The following is an 18,538-nucleotide window of genomic DNA, read 5'->3' as shown; positions in this document are numbered from 1 at the left end:
TCCGCCCGTTATTTCTACACACCATAGACCAAATTTTATGGGGCCGTGACATCCTCGCCGCCTCTGGGGCAGTGCTTACCACGCAGCCCCCCCAATAATGTGCGCCACTGCTCGTTTAACACCTCCAGCGCCCATTCCTCTGCAGTGGGATACTGAGGAACCTATATGGGTGGAGCAGTGGCCCCTTCCCACGCATAAATTGGTAGTACTCCAAGCCCTTGTACAAGAACAATTGAATGCTGGCCACATAGAACCTTCTACTAGTCCCAATAATTCGCCAGTATTTGTTATTCATAAAAAAACCACAGGGAAATTTAGGCTCCTCAATGATCTGCGGGAAATCAATAAGCATATTCTTCCCATGGGTTCCCCGCAGCCTGGCCTTCCCCATCCGGTAGCCATCCCGGCTCACTATCACGTAGCCACCATTGACATCAAAGACTGTTTCTTTTCCATCCCGCTACATGAGCGAGACCGCCCGCGCTTTGCCTTTACAGTTCCCGTCCCCAATCACGCGGGCGTGGCTAATAGGTACCAATGGAAAGTCCTCCCTCAAGGGATGCGTAACAGTCCGGCCATCTGCCAGATGTATGTTAATCACGCAGTGGCCCCCCTGCGAAAGCAGGCCATGCTCATCCATTACATGGATGACATCTTAGTGGCCTCTGAAGACGCCGAGACGCTTCCTCTAATCCTCAAAGACCTTACCACTAATTTAGCTGACCTCGGCCTTACGATTCAACTCGATAAGGTTCAAATTGTGCCTCCATTAGCCTTCTTAGGGTTTAGTATTGATAAAACCATTGCTCCGTCCGCTCCCCAGCTGGACATACCGGACCGGGTCACTATCACTGAGCTTCAACAGCTCTGCGGTCAAATCAATTGGCTCCGCTCTGCGTTGCCGATCACCACCGCGCAGCTCCAACCACTCTTTATGCTGCTGAGTGTCCCTGAAGCCCCGCCGCTAGCAATCTCCCGGCGCATTAAGCTCACCCAGGAGGCAAAAGAAGCCATTGCCGCAATTAACAAGGCACTTGCTGCCTGCTGTCTCAACAGATTCAGCACTAAGGAGGGCAATCTTATAGCACTCATCCTCCCTACGCCCGGCACACCCATGGGCTGCCTGTGGCAGGAAGGCCCTCTACTTTGGGCGCATCCCGCTAAAAGTCGACTTAGAAAAATTTGCCCCGCAGTGCGGCTCTGGATCAGCCTAGCTTCAGATCTAGTTACCTTGGCTGTTCATGTATTCGGAGAGCCGCCAGAAAAAATTGTTTGGCCCCTAGACACAGGCCAAACCCGCCTGCTTATACGTGACAACCCGGACATGCAAATCCTTTTAGAAGGATTTCAGGGGGAATTCAGCTGCCACTATCCTAGCCATCGGCTGTTACAGGGACTCGCCAAGCTTCCCTTCCGCAGCCCCTTCCATCCTTTCCCCTCCTCTGCACCCATCCCGGGTGCCAATACCGTCTTTACTGACGCCTCCAAAACCCGTTTCGCCTTCCTCTCTTATTCGCAGGACCATCCGGAACCCTGCCTATTCAGTTGTGTCAACCATCATTCGGTCCAAGTGGGAGAAATTCTGGCAGTGTCATACGCACTAAACGCCCACTGCAGCCACCCAGTAAACATTTTCACTGACAGCCTCTACACGTATCAGGTCTGCCGAGTCCTTGCATTTTCCACCTTTTTCCCTGGGAACTCGGCCATCGATAAAGCACTTTCTAACCTCAGAAACATCTTAGAGCATAGACAAGATCCTTGGTTCGTTAGCCACATTCATAGTCACTCAGGCCTTCCGGGGCCCTTGGCTAATGGCAACAGTATAGTAGACCAAGCGGTCTCAACTCAGACTACCCAAGCTATGCTAACTCACACAGCGGCCCCTCCGGGGGACGCTGTTAACCAGGCCAAGTTATTGCATTCCAGGTTTCACTTTTCGGCTACGTCGTTACATCATCTATGTGACCTTCCTTTAAATACCTGTAAACATCTTGTCCGCAATTGTGCAACTTGTGCACCCTTTGCGCCACTTGGCCCCTTACAACCTCAAGGAGTCAACCCACGAGGCTTAAAACCAAATTCTAGATGGCAAATGGATGTAACTCATGTTCCGTCCTTTGGGCGCCTCAAATATGTGCATGTAATAATTGACACCTTCTCGGCTATGTGTTATGCAGTCCCCCTCGTCGGGGAAACGGCCAAACATTGTATCAAAGCCCTGAGACAAGGAATTCTCTTCATGGGAGTCCCTTGGGACCTAAAAACAGACAATGGGCCTGCCTATCGCAGTACTTCTTTTGCGGCTTTTCTTCAGTTATATAACATCACCCATCATTTCGGCATCCCCTATAATCCACAGGGGCAAGCCATTGTAGAAGCAATCCATCGCCGCTTAAAAATACAGATTGAAAAAGAAAGGGCAATGCTCCCCCAGGCAACTCCAGGGGACCTTGTTATAGCAGCCCTTATTCACCTTAATCTACTCACATTCAATAAGGAAGGGCTTTCGCCCCTACATAAACATTGGGGGCCCTCGTATAGGCCCACCCAGGCCCTGATGGTTTACTGGAAGGACCCGGAGAATAATACCTGGAAAGGTCCCTCCCCACTTCTCGCCCAGGGGCGCGGGTTTGCTTGTGTTTTCCCAGATGATGCAGCACAACCAATATGGATCCCAGGAAGGGCAATCCGGCCCGCCACCAGCAACCACGCGTTCAACGAGACGGGAACGCCGTCGTCTCCGCAGCCTGGTGCACCAGATGACAACAGTACACCTGGGCCTGAACCCCAGTCCGAGCAGAGCGCAGCAGCGGCGAGAAATTAGAAAAATTATACGCCTCTATAAACAGGCAAAACACCATGTCATACATCCTCTCAACCCTCACCCAAGCATAACCTCCCTTCTAATGGTTATGTTAGTTCTTGCCTCTTCTACCCAGGGCGATCCCCACCAGCCTTGGAAGTGGACCCTTGCGCGTTGGAAAGACTCCACAATAATTTTTTCCAACACCACAGCAGGATCTCCCTCCTTCGTCTTTTATGCCATTGATCTGTTTGTCCCTCCTAATCCAAAACTTCCTAGTTATCCAGGCAGCCTAAATATTCAGGATTATTATATGTGTCCAGCTTCAAATCCTGGAAAATCATACTGCAAATCCCCAACAAACTATTACTGCCCGTACTGGGGGTGTGAAACATTAGCCACTGGCTGGAAACCTTCTGTCCCTGACAAATTTCTAAACCTCGCAGTAATCCCGTATTCTTGCCAAAAGTCAGGCTATCGCTATTTCAACAGGTACCTTTGTCCTAAAAGACTAATGCTCACCATACAAAACCCTGCCGATACGTCTTGGCTCTTGGGTAAAACTTGGGGCTTCCGAATTTGGCTATCGGGGTTCGATCGGGGAACCCTTATATTCATAAGAAAGGAGGCTATAAACCAACCAAAGAAAAATACTGTTATAAAAAGGCCCTTTAACATTGGTCCCAACAAAGTCATTAACCCTCTTTTTCTACAGCCCTCCAGCCGCACCTTAGCTCCGGCTAAACGCACTTCAACTACATCTCAAACACCACCACCCCAGCTTCCTCTGCCCCCTTCTCGTTATTCCTCTCCCCTCCTCAGCCTCATCCAAGCCGCCTTTACCTCAGTAAACTCCTCCAACCCCAATTTTACCTCATCCTGCTGGCTCTGCCTCTCCACCTCTTCCTCACTATACGAGCCCGTTGCCTCCAACCTCTCCTTTTCAGAAAGCACAGAAAACAGCCCCTTGGAATGCATTTGGAATACCTCTGCCGTCCCCCTAACCTTTCATTCAGTCTCCTATACGGGAAAGTGCGTCCGCCCTCGCTCCAGTAACTCTCCCGACCTCACTGCCTGTGCCAGCTACTCATCTCCCAGCAGCTCAGCAAAATTTCTCATTCCTCATAACTCCTCCCAATGGCTCTGTTCCTCTACAGGACTTACCCCCTGTCTCAGCACGAATGTCATCAATGAATATAAAGAAACTTGCCTCCTAATTGTCCTTATCCCTAGGGTCTTATACCACAGCGAAGAAGACTTCTTCCTCCGTCTGGAAAAAACTGCGGCTCCTGCCCTTCTGCAAAAGCGAGAGCCCATCACCGTCCTTACAATTGCCTCCCTCCTAGGTCTTGCCGGCACTGGCACCGGAATCGCTGCACTAGCCAGTCAAGACTCCGCCCTAACTCACCTCAGGGTGGCTGTTGACGAAGACATTCATCACTTACAAAACGCTATTTATCATCTAAAAAATTCTGTCAATTCCCTCTCTGAGGTAGTGCTCCAAAACCGCCGAGGTCTTGACCTTCTCCTCCTCAAAGAAGGAGGCCTCTGCGCTGCCCTAGGAGAAGAGTGCTATGTTTATGCCAATTCCACAGGTCTCGTCGAGGACAGCCTGAAAAGGGTCCGAGAAGGACTGGAAAAGCGTAAAAGAGATCGTGAAGCCACCAGTTATTGGTCCAGTTTTTTCACTCCCATCCTCCCATACATCCTTCCTTTTCTTGGCCCCTTATTAATAATTATTCTAGCTCTCATCTTAGGACCCTGCCTCATCCGCAAAATTGTCCAGCTTGTGAGAAAACAAACGGATGCCATTTTTTCCTCGTTCGTGCAAATCCAGTATCAGCGACTCGCCACCTCTGACGCCCCCCACTCCAAGATGACAGCCAACCCTCCGCGACCTCAACGCCACCGGTCGACTCGCCAACCGCGAGGCCCTTCTCAATCACCTGAACATCGCTCTCACCTCGAGTTCCAGCTTCTCTGAACCCCTGAACTTTAAACCCCTCACCTTCGCCCAGCCCGCTGCAGCGAAGCCATTGTCAAGCGCCCGGACACCACACCAACACTGAGCTCCAGCCTCGCTGAGCCACCGTCAACCCCTTTTTCCCTTCCCTAACCTCCCCCTTCCCTCACCCTTAGTGGGCCTCTCCGGTAAAGCCTCTTCCTCTAATTAGAAAAGAAAGGGGAATTGCGGGTGACTGAGCTTGTACCTCGGCTTGCCAGGCCTGGGCCAGGGGACCTGATCACCCCCTGGGGAGGGTAGTAGGTACGGGCGTGAGTGCCCTCTGCAGCCCCCCCGAGCCTGGGGAGCGAGGTCAAGGCAGCTCCCTTTTCCTCACCCAAAATGCCACTGGCAGGGGAGGCTTGCCGGAGGAAACCGCCTTTCTCCCAACTGCCCTTTCCCCACTTCCTTATCTTACCCACACACTCCCTTGTGCCAAGGCCACTTCTGCCACCGCCAGCGCGCATGCACCGTGGCCAGAACAACCCCTGCCCCACTGCAACGGCTCCTGCGTTCTCTCAGAACCAATCCTAGCCCCTATCCCTTCAGTATTGCCATTTAAGGCTGCTTCACCTCCTTTCCAGCCCTGCCCTTCTTACCAGCCTATATAACCTGTAATCACCCCTGAATAAATCTCTTTGGCGCATACTCCTACTGGATGAAGAGTGTCTTGTCCTTATCGCCGCCCTCCACACCTTGCACGCCTCCCGCCGAGGACCCGGCCAAGTCCTCCGCCTCGCCCTCGCCTCCGGGAAAGAGCCCCCGCCGCCGGTACCCTTTAAGCAGCCCCGAGAGCTGAGGGCTCAGCTACCGGCCGCCCCTCCCCCTAGAAGCAGTAACCGCGACCGCAATTTTGAAAGACATTTTCAAAACTACTTTAGGGTAAGTTGGCTAGTGCCTGCTTTATGGATCAGAAAACTGCCTGCAGAACAACTCCCTAGGACAAACTCATCTCATAAGGATATGTTCAAGATAAAAAATTCCGTAGTAGAGGCTTATTATTCATGGTTCTATCCTCATTTCCTCAGGTTGAAAACAGTTTTAAAATTTACTCCTACACATATGTAGCACAGTATTTTCTACTGAATGTAGAAATACATTCAAAGACAAATTTGCACTGAACAATGTTAAACTGTCATGGAAGACTACTTTATTTAAGGACTAATGCAGCAGGGAAGAGTTAGAGAACTCATCTTCTTCCAGACAAAAGACAGCAGGGATTTTAACAGCTGGGGTGGGCTAGTGGAAAAATGCTTGGAGGATGTTAAGGGGAGGTGATCACTGGGATGGGTGAGTAATTTACTGAGTTTGCAATTAGGGCCATTTGGTGCAGAGTGTTTTCTCTTGCTGTGATTAGACTACCTAGAGTCTGTAAGGGACTGGACAGTTAGGTCCAGTTAGGTTCCTCTCAAGCAACAGGATGGACTAAGTGCTGGGGTGAGAGAGAGGTCAAAGTCATGGAGTCAGTGAGAGGCCTGTCTAAAGCTTAGTCAAGCTAAAGGTAAGTTAAGGCAGCAGTGGTCACTAGACACCAAGGTGTAGGGTTCCAGAAATTTGTATGCTTCAAACATCTGGATCTATACTTATGGGGAATATACAGCTGTGTTTACTTCAATGATTACACATTTACATGCATACAATACATTTATTTAAATATATAGTCTCATATATGTGAGAATATTCAAACAAATGTATTTGCTGTATCTAATTGAATATGTTATTGAAAAAGTATTCAAATAAATATTCACCACTTTCATTTAAATCTTATGGTATTTATTTAAATAATATACTTATTAATATACAATCATAGCTTTTTATTTTTGTCTAAAACCATTTTTTTTTTTAAAAATTAAAGAAGCATAGTTGGAATCATAAGTCATACAAATCAAGAAATTTTTGTACAGAGGTAGTCATAGTTAGCAAGCTTTCAGAAGAATTAGGAAATTCAGCAGGACAAGAGGATGAAATCATTTGCAATTGAAATGTGTTTTATTCCAAAAACCTATCACAATCTGGTGGTCATTTTAGCTGAATTTCAAAGCACTTGTACAGAGGTGTTGCTTTTTTTTCTTTACTATTACTGTATCTTTCAAAATAAACTTTTCTGGGTGTTGGTTTAGTATAGTAGGAAAGAGTGTTTTCACTATTTTAAAGCTAAAATAAAATATCTGGTTAAGAGTATTAAGATAATCTCATTTAACTCTATCTTTATTTCTGGGAGAGAAACTGGAGACCAGTTTTGGAGGGCAGGAATGAAATTACATTTTGGATATAATTTCTGGCCCTGATGTCCTGGGAGATTTCAGGAAACTTCTAGTTAGTCTATTTATGCTTGTCTCAGTTCTCTTGTATGCAACTTATTTTCTCAGGGGTTCTTTTTTAATATATGGTGGAATGGCTTAGAGGAATAATGTGACATACTTGAGCAAGAGAAAAATTAAATTGGAGGTAGTGTAATTTTCTGAAGGAATTCTAAATTCAGTTTATTGCAGTATAAAAAAATGACTGCAGGCAATTACATTTGTTGAAAGATTGAATAAATAAGTGAGCCTGAGTTTCGTTGTTCATAGGTTGTGGGTAATATCCCTCAGTGGGTGTTGTAAGGATTGCATGAGTATAACATACAGAGCATCCAACTGTCAAATGGTTTCCAAATAATAACTAGCAATAAATATTTTGTCCATTGTAGATGACAAAACTGTGTACCCATCACCTGAACACACCCGCAAACCTTAGATGTTGGTCATGTTTTAGGAATCCATTTGCCTGAATTGATTAACCTCCTGTTGAAAGTTAAAATTAACATACAATTTTCTTTTTTCTTTCTTCCTTTTTTTTTTTTTTCCTGCTTGAATTTGCCCACTACATTATTTTCAGAGACAGTCCATACTTCCATCTCAGGTTGTTCCCCTCAGAATGTGAATTAGGGTGTGTGTTTTCAGCTGGGAAGGGTTCAATTATCGAAATAACGTATTTTGTGTTTTACATTTATAAAATAAAGTCACAATGTCCACAGTCACTTTGTGGGATGGGTATTTTCTCCATTTTAGAAATGAGGAGATCCAGATGAGAGCTGTTGGGCCCCAAGACTGGAGCCTGGACACGCGCCAAAAGAACTAAACGGCCCCAGGCCCGGCGCATCTGCGTCCTGGACTGGCGGAGAGGCGGGAGCGAGACCCACCAATCGGAGAGCAGGTTTAGGCCTGGTCTCGCCCATGTCCGTCAAGCCCCGCCTCTTTTCCGTATCGCCCTTTGGGAGCAGGGGTGTGCAGCTGGCTCGTCCCGCCCCTGCCTCTGATTGACAGGACCGTGGACAGCAATATTTGCAGCCGGACACGAAGTTTGTCGGCCATTGCCTTGGCTGAGCTGAGGTGTGTGTGTGTGTCGAGCGAGGGGGAACAGTTGCAGAGACCCTGCCGGGGAAGCTCAGGTTCTGGGACTGAAAGCGGGCGCGCCTCCTTAGCGAGCCCCAAAAGCGTTTAGGAGCTGATCTTTCTGCCCCGGGGAGCGGCACTTGAGCGGGCGGTGGGCGGAGGGAAGCTCTGGAAGGAACTAGAGCCCGGGAAATCGAGTAGGCATGGTAATCACATACCCGGTGCCCATTCCCGGGGTTCTGGGCGGTTGCGGTTGGGGTGGGGGTGGCGGACGCGGGATCGGACGGGGGCGGGTGGGCGTGGCCGCCGCCGTTGCTTAGGAACTTGCGGTTCCCGCCCTTGCCAGCTAGTCCTGCGCCCGTTGCTGGGCCGGGGAAACCTTAGCCCCGCCTTTCCCCCCCCACGCGGCCTTCCACTCTGCCATTAATTGGTTCCTTTTGCTGTCAGTCAACTCGTGGACGTATATCCCACTGTCCAGTACTGTGCATTGTTGGTTCTTCTCAGGGCTCGCTTTCGCGTATTGCTCTCATCTCCTGCACCGCCCCAATGAACGAACAAGAATCCGCAGACCAAAACGTTTGCAGAGAACTTCAGGCAGGGTGGGTGGCTTTATTGGGGCTTGGGGGTGGGATAATTTTCTTGGTGCATGGTGAATCCCTGTACCCATAAAATGTTGGTGTCCACGTGGATGGCTAGGAAAAGCGGGATGAGGAGATCCGGTTTCTCCTACCTGGAATTTTTTTCTCTCACTGCTGGCTGTTTCAGCTCAGTGACCTTTCTCAGAAAGTGAAGGCAATTTATTACTGAGGAACCCCAATATATAGTGTACCTTTCAGCGTCCGTAAAGCTCGTTTTTGTTCCATTGGGCTCATATTCAAAAATTAAACACAAGATGGTAAGCACAGATAACGATTCTAAATCTCTTCCTCTCCTGTGCTCAAATCATGTGACTCCAAATGATTCAGCAGAACAAACATTCCAGAGAAAACACAAAGGAGCTAAAAGCCATGTGAACAATGCAAATCCCTAGGAAGAAAGCTTGTACTGCTTATTAACACTGGAAAGAACATTGGCACAGAAGTGAAGAAACTGGAAGGGTTTTGAAATTTTTGTCCTTGGGCAATAAACCTCATGAACTATTTTCTTATCTGTAAAATGGGGATATCAATATGTGCCCTTACTAAAAAGTGATGAGAAATAATTTACTGTGCAAGCTTTACTAAAACAGTAATCTACACAGATGCCAAGTATCACTGACTATACTTTTGATCTATCTTTTCGTCTAGATGATCTGAATTTGTAAACACAGGAAGCATTATCATTCACTTTAAAGTACTTTAAAATTTCCCTTGTGATTTTTTTTTTTTTTTTTAATCATTGGGTTATTTAGGTATAGGGATAGAAACCCACTCATCTGCTCTTAATTGATTCTGTGTTCTGATTAGGTAGCAACAGAAGTGTCTTGCATGTCACTCTCGCCTGTCCCTCAACATTGAAAAATTAGATTTTTTCAAGTAGCTACATAACCTGAAAGGTTGGCAAAAATTACCTTCTAATCCAATGATTATTAACCCTTTTGGTGTCATATACACTCTGAGAAAACAAGGAAAGCTATTAACTTCTTCCCCAGAAAAAGGCGCAGTTTGAAGTTTATATAGATCTCAGATTAAGAACACCTGTTTTCATTGAACTTTCTTTGGTTATCATGAAATCACTCTACCCTTGCCTCATCTCAAAGAGAGACTGAGTGACTTACCCAAAGCTAAATAGCTGGTAGCAGTGCTGGGTCTTTTTCTTTTTTTCCACATTGCCTTTTATGGTGTCTGTATCTAAATAATTATTACCTTAGTTCCGGGTCTTCAGTTGATCTATTTTTTTTTTTTTTTTTTATCCCTTTAACAAGCAGGAATTACCAATGTTCAATAAATTGCTACTGTTAAAAAAACCAGGTAAATTATATTTTATTTCAAATGACCTCTAATCTTAGTCTTTTAAAGCATGATCTTATATTTAAGCCTGTGGAAAGAGAAATGATTGTCAAATATTCTGGGAAGATATTAAATAGTATTTTTGAGGTAAATATTAAATACATAAACTTTCCTTTCTATCCAAGTCTATTGTGGACAAAGGAAAGCTGTTTTGTCCATATTCCTGATTTTGTTTAGTACATGCCTCTGGAATATCATCTTATTCCTAGAATCCTTTTCCTCAATTTAAATGAGTGATCTTTTATAATATCTTAATTTCCCATGGCTAAAAATCATTATGCTTGGTTCCACTATTGCTCCTTCCCTGATTTCTGTATTCAAATAGAAGGCTATAATTAGACTTCAATATTTTCTTTGTCTAAGTTCGTTTATCTAGCTTAATGAATAAAAGTGGGAACCAGTACCATATATAAAACATGATTATTGAGTAAGGAAAAGAATTGAGGAAAAGATTTATTGCTTTTCTAATAAATGTAAGAGTATATAGGAGTACTTATTTCTCAGCACTTACAATTTTACTCAAAGTGTTTAGTGCCAAGCTATTCTTTCTTACTCTCCACATTTCTGGTAGTGGACCTCAAATAGAGCTAAATGGACTAGAGAGAGCAGGTAAATGTCCAGCATTAAAAAAAAAAGTGCAACATTCAGAGTTAACTGAAGTGATGAGGGCAAGAAGAAAAACTGGTATTTTTTTTAGATTGGAAGTATTTTGGCTTCAACTTAAAAGAAATGATAATGTGGTCAGTTTAACATTTTGTAGATGTGTATGTGTATGTATGTGGGTGAGTGTTAAAATTTATATATATTTTAATTTTACCTTCAGTGTTACGCTTTTATCATCTTACTCTTGGGGATTTTAAGGGCTCAGTAAATAACAGTCCTTTCCTTCACCTCCTGAATTTGTAAACAAATGTGTGGAGTTTGAAACATCATCTTTGTTACTAATGAGTTGATTGGGGATGGGGCACCAAAAATGAGTACTAGTACCTCCTGCCCCCTTCTGTCCCCACTCTGATTCCCAGAGCCCAAACTTAATTCAGTCCAGCAGAGAGAAAGTTTTGGTTTGTAGAACAGATACAATTACCTGGAGTTACTGCTCTGGTGCTTAAAGATTTGTAATCGGTTAGCTCTATCCACCAGTGGATTTTAGCCACCTATCAGATAACTTTCCATTAGGAAGTTGTGAGTAAGGGGTGGGGTCAGAATCCAGAACTGTTAATGTGGTGCTCTGGTTTTCAGAGGTGATACCTCTGGACCATTTGAAATATGCAGGGGTGATTTAAACTAAAACAATGTAATAAGAGGTGTTGCTGGCCTTGGGGACCCTGAAGTTCAGGGATAGGAAATATTACATTAATGTAGGGGTCTGCCAGCTCAGTGAAGAATTTTCCTTCCCCACTCCAATGCCGAAGTATCCCCACTGAGAACCATTGCTCCAGTGGAAGTTCCCTTACATGGAAACATGAGGGTAGGCCAGAAAGGATGTTTCTCCCTAATCTTTATTTGTATGTATCCATGCTTCTAGTATCCTTAGCTTGGGCTCTAAGTGTGAAGGTCTTCTAATACTACTGCTTAGCATATAGTCTTTGGTATTCTCCAAGAATGACTAAAATGATATTAAGGTAAAAGAGTGTTTGGGTCTGCTAAAGCTGCCGGAATGCAATATACCAGAAATGGGTTGGCTTTTACAATGGGGATTTATTAGCTTACAAATTTACAGTTCTGAGACTCTGGAAAATGTCCAGATCAAGGGATCAGCAGGATGATACCTGGACTCTGAAGGCAGGCTACTGGTAAGCTTGGGCTCCTCTGTCACATGGGAAGGCACATGGCGGTGTCTGCTGGTCCTTCTCTCCTGGGTTTCCTTGCTTTCAGCTTCTGGCTGCTCCATCTCTCAGCTTCTCTGGATGCTTCTCTGAATTTAATATCCTGGCTTCTCTGGGGGTATTTATCTTCTTCTAAAGGACTCCAGTAAGAAAATTAAGACCCACCCTGGGGCATTCCTCAACTGAAATCACCTAATCAAAAGGTTCCATGCACAATAGGCCTATACCCACAGGAATGGATTTGCGGATCTCTTTTGAACATGATCTTTTCTGGGTGTACATACAACTTCAAATTACCACAAACAGTGACGTATTTTAGCATATTTGATTTTCTTGAGATGTTTTCTTATTGATGACATATAAAGATCATAGAGTTCTAGAGCTAAATCTTTTTCTTACCTTATTACATATATTTAATCCTTACTTATATGATAGAAATGTTTATCTTTGCAACAGTAGAGTGAGATAGGTATGTATCTCCATGAAAAAATGTTCTCTTAGCTTACCTATTAATTTTTGAAGTGTTAACAACAATAAAATGATAAGCAGTCTGTACTCAGAGATTTAAGAAACTGTTTTGTTGAGTCAGAAGTTGAAGACAGTTCCATAAATGGGAGGCTCTTGTAAATTTGCATAGTTTTCAAGCCATTGAACAAGGAGAATGACAGCAGGAATAAAATAGCGTAGTTCTTCTGTAATGGTATTATGTAGTGAAATAGTTGCAAAAATAGCAAACCAATTAGATTGAACAACTTAAAATTTTGCCAAAGATAAAAGGAAGATAGTTTGATCCAAAGAACATTCATTTCACATAGTTTGAATAATAGTATATTATTCAAATATTGCAAGACATAGAGTAATAAATTATGTAGATAACTGTGGAAAAGTCTTAATTGTAGATTATGGATTGGGGGAGGGAGGAAGGTGCTCTGAACTGAAAGTTTTGGATTTAGTTACAGGAGTAGATAAATATCCTCTGTTGGGTTATATAATGTTTCTAGGCCCGAAGGTCCTTATCTGTAAAAGAAAGGGTTGAAGATTTGTGATTCTCTACCTTTTTCTGAACAATATGCTGGGACTTTATAATATATTCTCATTTTTCATTGTGACTCAGTACAGCCCTGTATCTCTCTGGGCAGGGACATATCAGATTTTTTCAGGATGGGAAGGTATAATTTTAAAAAGAACCCCACCCCCCACCCCTGATTCTGTTGTGACTGTGCTCCTTGGGGTCCATTCTCTGTCCCCTTTCCTTCTCTTACTTGTTCTCTCTTCCCTCAACACATACGCAATTGGAAACCATTGGACTTTATAAGATCTCTTTTAGTGCCAACTTATATTTGAATAAATTTAGCATATGAAAATGAATAAAATAAAAAAAAAAAACCCACAAAGCCAAGGAAGAGGAAATCAACAGAAGACTCAGAGGGATACCTGTGAAAATCCAAGAAGATTAAGCTAAGGGAGAACATTTCAGGAAATCCTTTAACATCTAAATAAATGCAAGATTATATGGCATTTATGGATAGGAGAATAACTGCATGTAAGAACAGACAGTGAAGAAGTGACAGTAGGAATTTGGTAATACCAAAGAGTGATACAAAAAGATGGCAAACAAACTAAATAGGAGAGCTGTGTTTGTTTTGTAATCCTGCTGATCAAATTACCACAAATTTAGTGGCTCAAAGCAACACTAAAATCAAGGTGTAGGCAGGGCTGCTTTCCTTTCTGGAGGCTCTAGAAAGTGGCTTTCCCTTCCCTTTTCCAGCTTCTAGAGACCATCCACGTTCATTGACTCAAGGCCCCCTTCTTCCACTTTCAAAGCCAACAGCATTGCATGTCTCTGACCATTCTTCTGTAGTCATGTCTCTCTCTGACCACTTTTGGGAAAGGTTATCCACTTTTAAAAACCCACCTGGATAATCCTGGATCATCTCCTATCTGAAGGTTCTTCACTTAATCTCATCTGCAAAGTCCCTTTTGCCATGTAAGGACAAGTTCTGGAATTAGGGCTTGAACATTTTTGAGAGTGGGGCATTGTTCTGCCTACTGCAAAAGCAGATTTAAAATCCATATTTGAGGCAGTAGAGCAGAATTGATATTTTTATAGAAAGTTTAATCAGTGTGGCTTTCCTAGCTAAAAAATTAAAAATCATGAGAAAGAAGGTGACATATGGGGGACAAAGAATGAAGTGCACCATATGGATATTTGAAGTTTCTGGAGAAGAAACTAGAATATTGTTCCTGAAGAAGAGAACAGAACATGTGAAAGAAAAGTAACAGAGATAACTGAAATAAAACTTTCCTGAGCTGAAAAAGATGTATGAATGTAGATAAGAGGACTTCTTTTATGTAAGACGTGGCAACAAAAAGTGACCCGTCACTGAATTTTCAAATTGTAATGATAAAAAAGTCCTTCATGTATCTTGAAAGAAAGAATAAAAAACATATTACTGTCAGAAAACAAATTAGGTGGGGCTCAGACTTCTTTCCTGCAGTTTTAAATGTCAGAGGACAACAGAGTGACATTTTTAGTTTGGTTTTTTAATTTTCATGCAGTTTGTTTTTCTTGTATGATAGCAACAGAAAACCACTCGTATGTATATGAGGGACTCTGAACTGCATGGTGGAGTTTGGAGGGGGGACTGACAAACAGCAGCTGACTGAAAGATGGTGCAACATCAACACAAAAGCAATGCTATAAAAAAACCTGATGGTATGTCCTGGATTCTTAGAATACCCTATAGAGATGACTCTAATAATTTTGTTAAATCTAGTTAAAAATTGACTGCAAATGTAGAAAAAATTGCTTGCATGAGAAGTTATAAAATGAAATAATTCAATAACAACTTAGATTTAAATAAAATTTTGAGACCGTCTGATTTATTTATGCCGGAGATGAAACCTGGTAATCAAAGAGTACCAATAGATTTACAAAAAACATATCTAAACCACAGCAAAGTGTAGCCCTTGGGACAGATCTCACTTGCTGTCTTTCTGTATGATGTATGAGCTAAAAATAGTTTTCTGCATTTTTATATGGTTGAAAAAAATCAAAAGGATAATAATATTTAGTGACATGTAAAAATTATATAAAATTCAAATTTTATTGTTCATAAATAAAGTTTTATTGGAACACACACGGTCATTTATTTACATATTGCCAGTGGCTGCTTTTGTACTGCCACAGCAGAGTCATTAATTGTAACAGAAGCAAATAAGGTGCTCTCATTTCTTTACGCTGCTGCTCTGTGTACTACAAATCACAGTAGACACACTTATAGGTCCATTTTGCCTCTTGGCCCACAAAGCCTAAAATGTGTATTAGACCCTTTACAGAAAAAGTTTGCCAACTCTTGACCTAAACTGTAAGCTTTAGTGTATAATGTTAAACTCTTCTTTTTAATTCATGGAATCCAAATCTATTCAATTATAGTCCTTCAATGACATCACTTTTGTTTTATTGGAATTAAAACCAAGAATCTACTGTTCTTTACATTTAAAAATCCAAATTTTTTTCTTTCTGTCCTTGTGCCTTAAGTGAAACACAATTTGTATAAAGCATTTAGAATTTCATTTTCAAAGACAAAAACAGTTAATACTGCAGTTGTTTTCAGTAAGCAATAATGAATACTTTACTATTGTCTGTCGAAATTTTCTTAAAGTTTGTAGAGATAAGCATGTACAATGTGTAGTAAGTGAGATATAATTCAGTCAATTAATCAGCAAAGATTTGTCTGGGAGTATAGTTGAATTATGCAAAGAAAGTGGTGTTAAAATGAGGTCTTGAAGGATTCCTGTGAATTCAAGTTTCTAAGGCTGGGTTAGGGTAACATTGAGGCAAGGAGAACAAGATTTGCAAAGCCATGAAGCTATCAATAGGATAATGTGGTTCTGAAAGAGTAATAAGTTCAGTGGCTGGAACATATTTTCAAGAAAAGTGGCTAGAGCTGAGGCAGTAAGTATCCACTGGGCCCATTTAGGAGGCTCTAATAAGCCATGCAAAACAATTTTCATCTTTTAGTAATGAGGCTCCATTTTTGTTTTTCACACAGTAGAGCAACATGATCAGATTACTGTTTAAGAATAGTGGTTCTCAAATACTACACACCATAAAATTATTTAATTATCTGTCTATATTTTCACAGGATAAAAGTTGTGTTGGAGTATACTTTCCTATGTCCTATTTATACCAAACTTTTCCTTGAAGGAGGACATATAAACAGTTCCCTAATTATCCTAGGAACTTATGTGGGGTGTAAGTTTATGTAAGCAGACTATTAAATAAACTGAAAAAATTAAAAATTTTCAGAAGATCAAGAGGTTACCTGTAAGGTAACAGAGTAATCTGTTCTGGCTTCTCCTGGGTATGTAGAACTGCTTTAAGACTAAACATAATGTATGTGTTTGCACACATCACCACTTTTATATATGGCCTATAAAAACTTTATGAAAACTTGAAATGATAGAAGTTTAGTTACAGACTACTTGAACAAACATATGATTTTCTTTTTCTTAGAAAATTGAAAAACAATGTTTAATCAAATAAAGCTAAATATTTGTTTTGAACTTCTGCTTAGAATTTCACTGACCATATCCCATTTTTAAACTTGATTTAGATATATATGAAAATAGTTTTCAATAATATTGTCTCACATTTATATAGACCTTTATATTTGATGCATATTTTCATAAGAATGATCTCATTTCATTCTTACATTGATCTTTGTGATATATATAAAAGGGCTCTTGTTTCCATTTTATCTGTGTAGCACTGATAGCTCAGATGAGTAGTGTGAACACATTTTCCCTCTAGAAAGAGAGTGAGCTCTCTGATTGGATAGAATCGAGTTCAAATCTGCCCTTCTTGTCAACTGTGTATGCTTGAGCACTTAATCATTAAAAAACTCTGTTTCTCAGTTTTGGTTAATTGTACCTCTCCCACATGAATGTTTTGAGAATTTGTGATAAACTATGTGAACTTAAAGGTTTGGGGTTGAGTAAATACAATTGTTTTATACATCAGACTCTATACAGATATAAATAAGTGAAAATAATTTCAAACTAATCTAACATTCATACTTGACTAAAACACAGTGGAAGCTTCTTCTACTACTTTTTAGATAATGACTCTACAATGAACCATTCTTAAAGTATGTTCTGCAAAAAATAATGTTACTAGTTATTACAATGTTAAGAGGGGTCTTTACTCAAATAAATTTGGGACGTTTTGGGTTAAGTAAATTTAAATAGGACTTTTTAGAGCCTTTGTTACGATAATATGCCTTGTAAAAAGGAAGCATAATATGCAACATTTTCCAACAATATTTGGCCATAAAAACTTACTTGGATTGAATATGTAACGGAGTTATTGTCATACCAAGAAACACCTTTTGGAAAATGCCACCACAGTGATTTTATTTTGTGGATGACTAGGAAGCTGGAGATCATACATTTAATATTTTCATGTACTCTATTTTGAATTGCAGTAAGAAAAAGCAACCAAGAGTATTATTTTTGGTATCTGGAATTGAACTTGCCAGAAATGCGAGTACAGTTTCCTTGGTAAAAACCTTGCCTTGGGAAAAATCTCAACTCTTGGCATCCCTCCAGAGTACAGACTTGGCAGCGTCAAGGACACAACACAAGGTGTGTTTATTTGATTTAACGTTCGGCAAAAGGTGTTTTGATTTGTAGTTTATTTTCTTTCCCTTTGTTTTTCTTGTTTTGGTTAGTTTGCTCTGGCAGTGAACTTGGGTTTGGAATGTAATTCTTTCTTATGCAAGGCAGTATTACAATGGGGATATATTTTTAGTTGTATTTATATTGTGGTATTTGGGAAAAGCCAGGTAAATGAAGCAAGGTCTATAGAGCTGTAAATCTGTATCTGATTCATTTGTTAAATCATTTGCTATTGATTGTCTACTAGGATTTGATGCTATACAAAATACTTGGTCTCTCTTGATGTTTGATACATTATTATATTTTGGTAATTATTGTATTTTGCTAATACTTAATGTCCTTGGATAGTAAGTAATGAATAGATTAAGGTCATCATAAAATATTAATTATTCAACATTATTTTAAATCTGGTTTCTTAATTAATTGATACAACTATGTTTCACATGTATTGTGGCGAGAGGCATTATGGCATAAAATGAAAGAGGATGGGCCTCTGTTACATCTCTGACCTCATCTCCTCCCCCCCACTCTACTCAGAACCCTTAGATAGCTCCCCATTTCACTCAAGATAAAAGCTAAATCTCTTGAACTGGCTTTCATGTCTCTACAAGACCTAACCTAACCTGTTGTTACCTCTCTGATGTCGTCTGTAACCACTCTTTTCCTTACGCACTTGCTCTAATCATACTGGTCCTCTTGCTTTCTTTGAGACCAGGTATGTTCCCATCTCCAGGTTTTGGCACTTGCTATTCCCGCTACTGAACTGCTCTTTCCTCAGCTATCTGCATGGCCAGTGTCCTTCTTTCCTTTTGGTCTTTTTTAAAAGGTTACCCTCTATGTCTTTCTTAAAAGGTTACCTT

At 41.6% G+C, this 18,538-nt stretch overlaps 1 protein-coding gene across 4 annotated transcripts in view; it reads left to right on the top strand.

Moving 5' to 3' along the window:
* Positions 1 to 8,049: 8,049 nt before the first annotated feature.
* Positions 8,050 to 18,538, top strand: part of TRIQK (triple QxxK/R motif containing) — a 136,098-nt gene continuing 125,609 nt past the window's right edge. Inside the window, exons 1-3 of one of the 4 annotated variants that reach the window (XM_037803199.1) lie at positions 8,071 to 8,179; positions 14,577 to 14,712; positions 17,486 to 17,645. The gene's annotated coding sequence lies outside the window, so the exon portion shown is untranslated. Of the gene's footprint in view, positions 8,180 to 8,680; positions 8,782 to 14,576; positions 14,713 to 17,485; positions 17,646 to 18,538 lie in introns of those variants that run through there. The other 3 variants (XM_037803203.1, XM_037803201.1, XM_037803202.1) reach the window with 3 other exon arrangements.

The sequence above is a fragment of the Choloepus didactylus genome, chromosome 14 (assembly GCF_015220235.1).
Source record: "Choloepus didactylus isolate mChoDid1 chromosome 14, mChoDid1.pri, whole genome shotgun sequence".
Taxonomy (NCBI): Eukaryota; Metazoa; Chordata; class Mammalia; order Pilosa; family Megalonychidae; genus Choloepus; species Choloepus didactylus.
This window is presented reverse-complemented; position numbering and strand designations above follow the sequence as displayed.